This window comes from Emys orbicularis, chromosome 11, assembly GCF_028017835.1.
Source record: "Emys orbicularis isolate rEmyOrb1 chromosome 11, rEmyOrb1.hap1, whole genome shotgun sequence".
Lineage (NCBI taxonomy): Eukaryota > Metazoa > Chordata > Testudines > Emydidae > Emys > Emys orbicularis.
This window is the reverse complement of record NC_088693.1, coordinates 52,340,963-52,349,504: the sequence shown is the minus strand read 5'-3', so window position 1 is coordinate 52,349,504 and position 8,542 is coordinate 52,340,963. Positions and strand designations below refer to the sequence as shown.

General features: G+C 51.8%; 1 protein-coding gene across 2 annotated transcripts in view; it reads left to right on the top strand.

Moving 5' to 3' along the window:
* The first annotated feature begins 218 nt into the window (after window positions 1-218).
* Window positions 219-8,542, top strand: part of STAT1 (signal transducer and activator of transcription 1) — a 42,694-nt gene continuing 34,370 nt past the window's right edge. The window contains exons 1-2 of one of the 2 annotated variants that reach the window (XM_065413251.1): window positions 219-301; window positions 4,299-4,355. The gene's annotated coding sequence lies outside the window, so the exon portion shown is untranslated. The remainder of the gene's footprint in view (window positions 302-4,298; window positions 4,356-8,542) is intronic. The other variant, XM_065413250.1, reaches the window with a different exon arrangement.

Genomic DNA, 8,542 nt, shown 5'->3' with positions numbered 1-8,542 from the left:
GGGGCTCTGTGGAGCAGGCCAGTGCGGGGGGGGGCTCTGCGGGGTGGGGCGGGGGGGGCTCTGTGGAGCAGGCCAGTGCGGGGGGGCTCTGTGGAGGAGAGCGGGGAACGGGGAGGGTAGAACGCTCTCAGGAACAGCCCGTGTCAAGGTGCCGGGGCTCGCGGATTGGCTGTGGCTCGGGACTGGGCCGGGCGCTGCGGCGTGGCTGTCGCTTTGTTGCTATTTCTCGGCTCGGTTTCGCTTTGCCGGCGCAGCAGCGGAGCGGTGACAGCGGGGTTCGGAGCCTCCTCTCGATAGGCGGGTGAGTGGCCCCGCGGACCCGGGCCCGGCTGCCCAGCCCCGCACACGGAACTGGTGTCCGCGCAGGCTGCCGGGCACGGAGGCGCCCACGGGCTGTTTGCCCGCCCTGCTGCTGGGGCCCGTAGCGCCTGGCGGAGACCGCCCGCGGGAGGCAGGGCCGGCCCCGGGAGCAAGGAGGGATGGGTGCTCCCGGGGCTGCAGCGAGCCTCAGGGAACCCGGCCTCTGTTCCCGGGTTTGTCACAAGGTTCCTTCCTGTGACCTCAGCCAAGTCACTTCAGTGGGTGCCCCAGGGCTGGCAAGGGGGTTGACGCTGCTCCCCTCCATCAGAGGGCTGCTGCCGGCTGGAGTAGGGGGACACTCCGTTACTGTAGCCGCGCTCACACCTGCTAAAGTGCAGGGAACATGAGTCCCACCGAGCGGGAGAGCAGCAACGGAGTGCAAAGTCGGATGGACCACAGGCCTTGCTCATGCAGTTTAAAGCTGGACACTACCACGGTGAAGAAGATCATCCTTCAGCTTGAAATTTTGTTCACCTGTTATTGCAAATAACATGCTTATAACTGACAAAGATTAGAGGGGGGGGGGGAAACAAGCTTTTTGTTTACCCTGGGCATTTGACAGAACATATAAAGTTGTTCTCTGTATCTGTATGTGTATTCCATACAGCATTAGGCAACAGAAAGAGGTTTGTAACAAAAAGGAAAATGTGATTGCCAAACCAGAAGGAAAAAGGGGCAGTTGCAGTGACTGAAATTACTTTTAATCCCCCTTTTTTAAATGAACCGGCTTCAGACTTGTCTTCAGTGTAGATCTGAACACACAGGGACTGAAGTTAAACAGCAAAATGAAAGTGTGCCTGGAATTAGTTGTACAAAAATGGCTGTGCAAAAAGCAGCAAAAGTATCTGTCAGTTATGGGACAAATAACAAAACTCACTCACCAAGTGGTCCAGAACAGTAAAGCTACCAGGAGTTTATGTTGTTCTTCATATAAAAAGAAAAAAAAAAAAAAAGGAAGAGTAAGTTTGATGCTGGGTACCAATCGCTCCTTAGAGATCAGGGCTTATTATTCAAATTGTGTTTTGTTTAAAAAAAAACAAGTCTGACCCTTTTCACTAGGGTTTGAAATTATGTAAGAATGACTTTAGAAATGCAGATCTGAGCTCTGGCTGGGTTGAACTTAGCACGACTGAGGGAAGAGAAAAGGGACAGAAGTGGCTATATGCTACATTGGCAGGCGCCTGGGGTATTGCATAGTCTCAGCTCTAGTTAGCGGGAGAGTAGACAAGCAGGAGTGTTGAGTTGTGGAAACGTAAGTAAGTTTCAGGGGCTTGTAGACTTTGCAACTCAATTGACTTTGGGTTGTGGGATTGTTTTAACTCTTAAAATGAAACAATCAAAATGAAAGGTTTAAGATTATTAAAAGAAAGAGAGAGAGAGAAGTTAAAGTGAAAAATGGCCAGTATGCATCCTTCAGGAGGCCTGAATTAACTTATTTAAAAAGAAAGGAATGAAGTGAAGTTAAGCCCATCCTTTGCACAAAGCCTGAGCAGTGGAACTTCATGCTGGGAATAAAATCCATTCCCCACATGCACCCTACCAGGGGGCAGGCTTTGGCCACGTAACAATGACTGCAACTTGATCCTATCCTGTTATACTGACCACAGCCCCTCTGCATCAGCATCACAAAGTATTCCAATGACTGGATTCACAGGCACAGATCCAGGGGTCCTTCCTATGACCCCAAACCTCTCCTTGAGTCAGTGGAAAAACCTTGACCCTAGTACATGGAAATGCAGAGCCTCTTCCTTGTAAATGGCAGCACAGATCCTGCAGGAACTATGCTGCCTTGGGGGAGCTCCACAACAAAACACAAAAAAGCCACTCCTTTACAGAACTGGACCTTCCCATCTCTTCAGATTCCCCAGATACGTAGGGTTGGGAACCTGCATCACCTGCTTCCTCCGAGACTCGAGTTTTTTTTTTTTTAGTACCGTATCCCTTTCCTAAATAAATACACACAGAGGGTTACAACTTGGTCCCAAGATTTTAGGAGGGCATAATGAAGGAACATTGGATTAAGAACATAGTACACCTCTACCCCGATATAACGCGACCCGATATAACGCAGGTTTTCATACAACGCTGTAAATCTCTGACACATTAAGGGTGCCGGGGCCTGGTTGGATAAGGGGCAGAGGGTCTCGGGAGCGGTCAGGGGCTTCCCCCTCCCCAGGGTCTGGGAGGCAGGAGCTGTGGGGGGGCACTTTGGGGGGCCCCCGCAATCCCAGAGTGGCCCAGGGGATTAGCGGGGAGCTGGGAGCAGCCCGCTCCGCTTCCCTCGCCCCGGCCCCAGCCGTGTCACTCGGGGGAGGGGGCTCAGGGGAATGGATCCCCCCCGCACTCACCGGCAGAAGCGGAGCAGCCCGGCCCCAGCCCGCTCCACTCCGCCAGCTCCCAGCCGCGGCGCTCTGCTTCCTGCCGCAGGTGAGTGCGGGACCTTTCCCCAACCTCCCCCTCCACCGACACGGCTGGGTCCGGGGCAAGGAAAATGGAGCGTGCTGGGGCCGGGTCGCTCCGCTTCCCGCCGCCGGTGAGTATGGGGGACGTCCTTTCCCCAACCTCCCTGCACTCACTGGCGGCGGGAAGCGGAGCGCCGCGGCTGGGAGGTGGAGGAGTGGAGCAGGCTGGGGCCACGTTGCTCCGCTTCCGGCCGCTGCCGGTGAGTGCCTGTCAGGGAGCAGGGGGGTTGGGTAGGGGTGAGGTCCTGGGGGTGATTAGGGACAGGGGTCTCTGGAGGGGGCGGTCAGGGAACAAGGAACGGGGGGGCCAAAGCAAGTTCGATATAACGCGGTCTCACTTATAACGCGGTGAGATTTTTTTGTCTCCTGAGGACCGCGTTATATCGTGGTCAAGGTGTATAATGAAAAATGAAATGTAAAGATCTTGGATACTTGCATACCTTTTCAAAGAGAACATGCACAATTAGAGAAATCACTTTCAGAGGGACTTAGGAGCCTAAGTGACTTTAAAAATCTAAGTCAGAAGGGACCATTATGATCATCTGACCTGCATAACATAGGCCACAGAGTTTTGCTAAGCGATTCTTGCCATGACCCCATAATTTCTGGTTGAACTAGAGCAGTGATTGACTGAGGTTTACGAGCCACAAGTGGCCCTTTAATGTGTATCCTGTGGCTCTTCGCAGCACATGATATTAAAACACTGATTTAATTATTAATCAATCAGGATGCTTTTACTATGTTATTAAACATAGCAGGTTAGACAGACACCTGTCAGAGATCACCTTGATTGATCAGTCCATCAGCGCTCACAGAGAGAGCGCCGATCACTAGCCAGACCTTCATCACCCGCAGGCCAGGCTGTCAGTGGCACCAGACAGCTGATTGGCATAGCGCATCACAGCCCAGAACCCCTGAGTAATCCGCCAGCCTCAGCCTCCCAAGTAGCTAGGTAGGCACACACCACCATGCCCAACCCTGTCAGAGATAGTCTAGATAATTCTTAGTCCTGCCTTGAGTGCAGGGGCCTGGACTAGAAGACCTCTTGAGGTTCCTTCCAGTTCTATGATTCTATTAACCAGTTGTAATTGATAAAATAATAATTGGTCAGTAATTTTGCTGTGAGATTAATTTATTATATATTTCCCATCATACTGTTTAAATATGAATATGTAATACTATAGTAAATGAAACAATGAATTCGCCCTACTGTGGCTCTTTTGGGCAATGTTGATTGCTAATTTGGCTCCTGAACCACTGAAGTCATGAGTGTAACTGAGCTAGAGCATCTCTTTAAAAGACTCACTTATGGAGAATCGACTACATCTGTAGGTAACTTCTTCCAGTGATTAACGACTCTCACTGGTAAAAATTTTCACCGTATTTCTAGCCTGAATTCGTCTCACTTCAGCTTTTGTGCCTTTTGTCTGCTAAATTAAAGAGCTTTCTAATATAAGAAATCTTTTCCCCGTATAGGTACTTATAGAGGTGATCTTGGATAAGATAAACACCTTGAGCTTCCAGTCTCTCAGGGTATGTCTACACTACGAAATTAGGTCGAATTTATAGAAGCCGGTTTTATAGAAATCGGTTGTATACAGCTGATTGTGTGTGTCCCCACATAAAATGCTCTAAGTGCTCTAGTCGGCGGACCGCGTCCACAGTACCAACGCTAGCGTCGACTTCCGGAGCATTGCACTATGGGTAGCTATCCCACAGTTCCCGCAGTCTCCGGCGCCCATTGGAATTCTGGGTTGAGATCCCAATGCCCGAATGATGCAAAACAGTGTCGCGGGGGGTTCTGGGTACATGTCGTCAGGCCCCTCCCCCTCCGTCAGAGCAACGGCAGACAATAGATTCGCGCCTTTTTACCTGGGTTACCTGTGCAGACAACATACCACGGCAAGCATGGAGCCCGCTCAGCTCAGCTCACCGTCACCATATGTCATCTGGGTGCCGGCAGACATGGGACTGCATTGCTACACAGCAGCTAACTGCCTTTTGGCGGTAGACGGTGCAGCATGACTGGTAGCCTTCATCGGCGATCTGGGTGCTGGCAGCCATAGGGCTGCATTGCACCAGCCCCTTGCCTTTTGCCTTTTGGCAGTAGATGGTTTATTATGACTGGTATCCGTTGTCATCGTACTGCAGTGGCTGTCGATCATGGGCACCTGGGCAGACATGCTCAGTCCTATCGAACTGTCTTGACGATGATGGCTATCAGTCGTAGTATGCTATTTTCTGCCAAGCGCCCAGTATTTTCTGCTAAGTACCCAGAAGAGGCTGAGGGCGATCTGGGTGCTGGCAGACGTGGGGCTGGCAGACGTGGGGCTGCATTGCTACACAGCAGCAGCCCCTTGTCTTTTGGCAGTAGATAGTATATTACGACTGGTATCCATCGTCGTCATACTGCAGTGGCTATCAGTCTTAGTACACTAACTGCCAAGCACCCAGAAGATGCCGAGGGCTATCAGTCATGCTGCACCGTCGTCTGCCAGCTTAAGATGTAAAAAATAGATTTGTTCTGTATTCATTTGCTTCCCCCTCCCTCTGTGAAATCAACGGCCTGCCAAACCCAGGGTTTTGAGTTCAATCTTTGGGGGGGGGCCATTCTGTGTGACAGTTGTTTGTGTTTCTCCCTGATGCACAGCCACCTTTCTTGATTTTAATTCCCTGTACCTGTAAGCCATGTCGTCACTCGCCCCTCCCTCCCTCTCTCCCTCCTTCCCCTGGTCCGTCAGATACTAGTTTCGCGCCTTTTTTCAGACCAGACGCCATAGCTAGCACTGGGATCATGGAGCCCGCTCAGATCACCGCGGCAATTATGAGCACTATGAACACCACGCGCATTGTCTTGGAGTATATGCAGAGCCAGAACATGCCAAAGCAAAACCAGGACCAGCCGAGGAGGCGATTGCAGCGCGGCGACGAGAGTGATGAGGAAATTGACATGGACATAGACCTCTCACAAGGCACAGGCCCCAGCAATGTGGAAATCATGGTGTTACTGGGGCAGGTTCATGCCGTGGAACGCCGATTCTGGGCCCGGGAAACAAGCACAGACTGGTGGGACCGCATCGTGCTGCAGGTGTGGGACGATTCCCAGTGGCTGCGAAACTTTCGCATGCGTAAGGGCACTTTCATGGAACTTTGTGACTTGTTTTCCCCTGCCCTGAAGCGCCAGAATACCAGGATGAGAGCAGCCCTCACAGTTGAGAAGCGAGTGGCGATAGCCCTGTGGAAGCTTGCAACGCCAGACAGCTACCGGTCAGTCGGGAATCAACTTGGAGTGGGCAAATCTACTGTGGGGGCTGCTGTGATCCAAGTTGCCAGGGCAATGAAAGACCTGGTGATATCAAGGGTAGTGACTCTGGGAAACGTGCAGGCCATAGTGGATGGCTTTGCTGCAATGGGATTCCCAAACTGTGGTGGGGCCATAGACGGAACCCATATCCCTATCTTGTCACCGGAGCACCAAGCCACCGAGTACATAAACCGCAAAGGGTACTTTTCAATGCTGCTGCAAGCCCTGGTGGATCACAAGGGACGTTTCACCAACATCAACGTGGGATGGCCGGGAAAGGTACATGATGCTCACGTCTTCAGGCACTCTGCTCTGTTTCGAAAGCTGGAGGAAGGGACTTTCTTCCCGGACCAGAAAATAACCGTTGGGGATGGTGAAATGCCTATCATGATCCTTGGGGACCCAGCCTACCCCTTAATGCCATGGCTCATGAAGCCGTACACAGGCAGCCTGGACAGGAGTCAGGACCTGTTCAACTACAGGCTGAGCAAGTGCTGAATGGTGGTGGAATGTGCATTTGGACGTTTAAAAGCGCGCTGGCGCAGCTTACTGACTCGCTCAGACCTCAGCGTAAAGAATATCCCCATTGTTATTGCTGCTTGCTGTGCGCTCCACAATATCTGTGAGAGTAAGGGGGAGACATTTATGGCGGGGTGGGAGGTTGAGGCAAATCGCCTGGCCGCTGATTACGCGCAGCCAGACAAAAGGGCGGTTAGAGGAGCACAGCAGGGCGCGGTGCGCATCAGAGAAGCTTTGAAAACCAGTTTTGTGACTGGCCAGGCTACGGTGTGAAACTTCTGTTTGTTTCTCCTTGATGAACCCTCTGCCCCCCACCCCCCGGTTCACTCTACTTCCCTGTAAGCCAACCACCCCACCCTCCCCTCCCCCCTTTGAGCACCGCTTGCAGAGGCAATAAAGTCATTGTTACTTCACATTCATGCATTCTTTATTAATTCATCACACAACTAGGGGGATAATTGCCAAGGTATCCCGGGATGGGTGGGGGAGGAGGGAAGGAAAAGGACACACTGCAGTTTAAAACTTTAACTCTTATTGAAGGCCAGCCTTCTGATGCTAGGGCAATCATCTGGGGTGGAGTGACTGGGTGGCCGGCGGCCCCCCCACCGTGTTCTTGGGCGTCTGGGTGAGGAGGCTATGGAACTTGGGGAGGAGGGCTGTTGGTTACACAGGGGCTGTAGCGGCGGTCTCTGCTCCTGCTGCCTTTCCTGCAGCTCAACCATACGCTGGAGCATATCAGTTTGATGCTCCAGCAGCCGGAGCATCGACTCTTGCCTTCTGTCTGCAAGCTGACGCCATCTATCATCTTCAGCCCGCAACTTGCTCTGTTCATCCAGCAATTCAGCCCGCGATTCTCCTCTCGTTCATATTGTGCTTTTCTGTAGTCTGACATTGACTGCCTCCACGCATTCTGCTGTGCTCTGTCAGTGTGGGAGGACATCTGGAGTTCCGTGAACATATCATCCCGCGTCCTCAGTTTTCTCTTTCTAATCTTCACTAGCCTCTGTGAAGGAGAAACATTTGCAGCTGGTGGAGGAGAAGGGAGAGGTGGTTAAAAAAGACACATTTTAGAGAACAATGGGTACACTCTTTCACGTTACATTTTGCTGTTCACATTACACAGCACATGTGCTTTCGTTACAAGGTCGCATTTTTCCTCTTATATTGAGGGCCTGCCGGTTTGGTGTGAGAGATCACTCATGCAGTGCCAGGCCACAGATTTCGGCTTGCAGGCAGCCATGGTAAGACACAGTCTTTTGGCTTTTTTAACCTTCTTAACATGTGGGAATGGTTTCAAACAGTAGCGCTCTCATTTCCCATACCAAGCACCCGTTGGGTTGGCCATTTAAAACGGGTTTGCAATGTAAAAGGAGGGGCTGCGGTTTCCGGGTTAACATGCAGCACAAACCCAACTAACTCCCCTCCCCCCCCCACACCCAATTCTCTGGGATGATCACTTCACCCCTCCCCCCCACCGCGTGGCTAACAGCGGGGAATATTTCTGTTCAGCAGAGCAGGAAGGGGCACCTCTGAATGTCCCCTTAATAAAATCGCCCCATTTCAACCAGGTGACCGTGAATGATATCACTCTCCTGAGAATAAGAAAGAGCGATAAGGAATGGATGTTGTCTGCATGCCAACAAACACCGGGACCATACGCTGCCATGCTTTGTTATGCAATGATTCCAGACTACGTGCTACTGGCCTGGCGTGGTAAAGTGTCCTACCATGGCGGACGGGATAAGGCAGCCCTCCCCAGAAACCTTTTGCAAAGGCTTTGGGAGTACATCCAGGAGAGTTTTCTGGAGATGTCCCTGGAGGATTTCCGCTCCATCCCCATACACATTAACAGACTTTTCCAGTAGCTGTACTGGCCGCGATTGCCAGGGCAAATTAA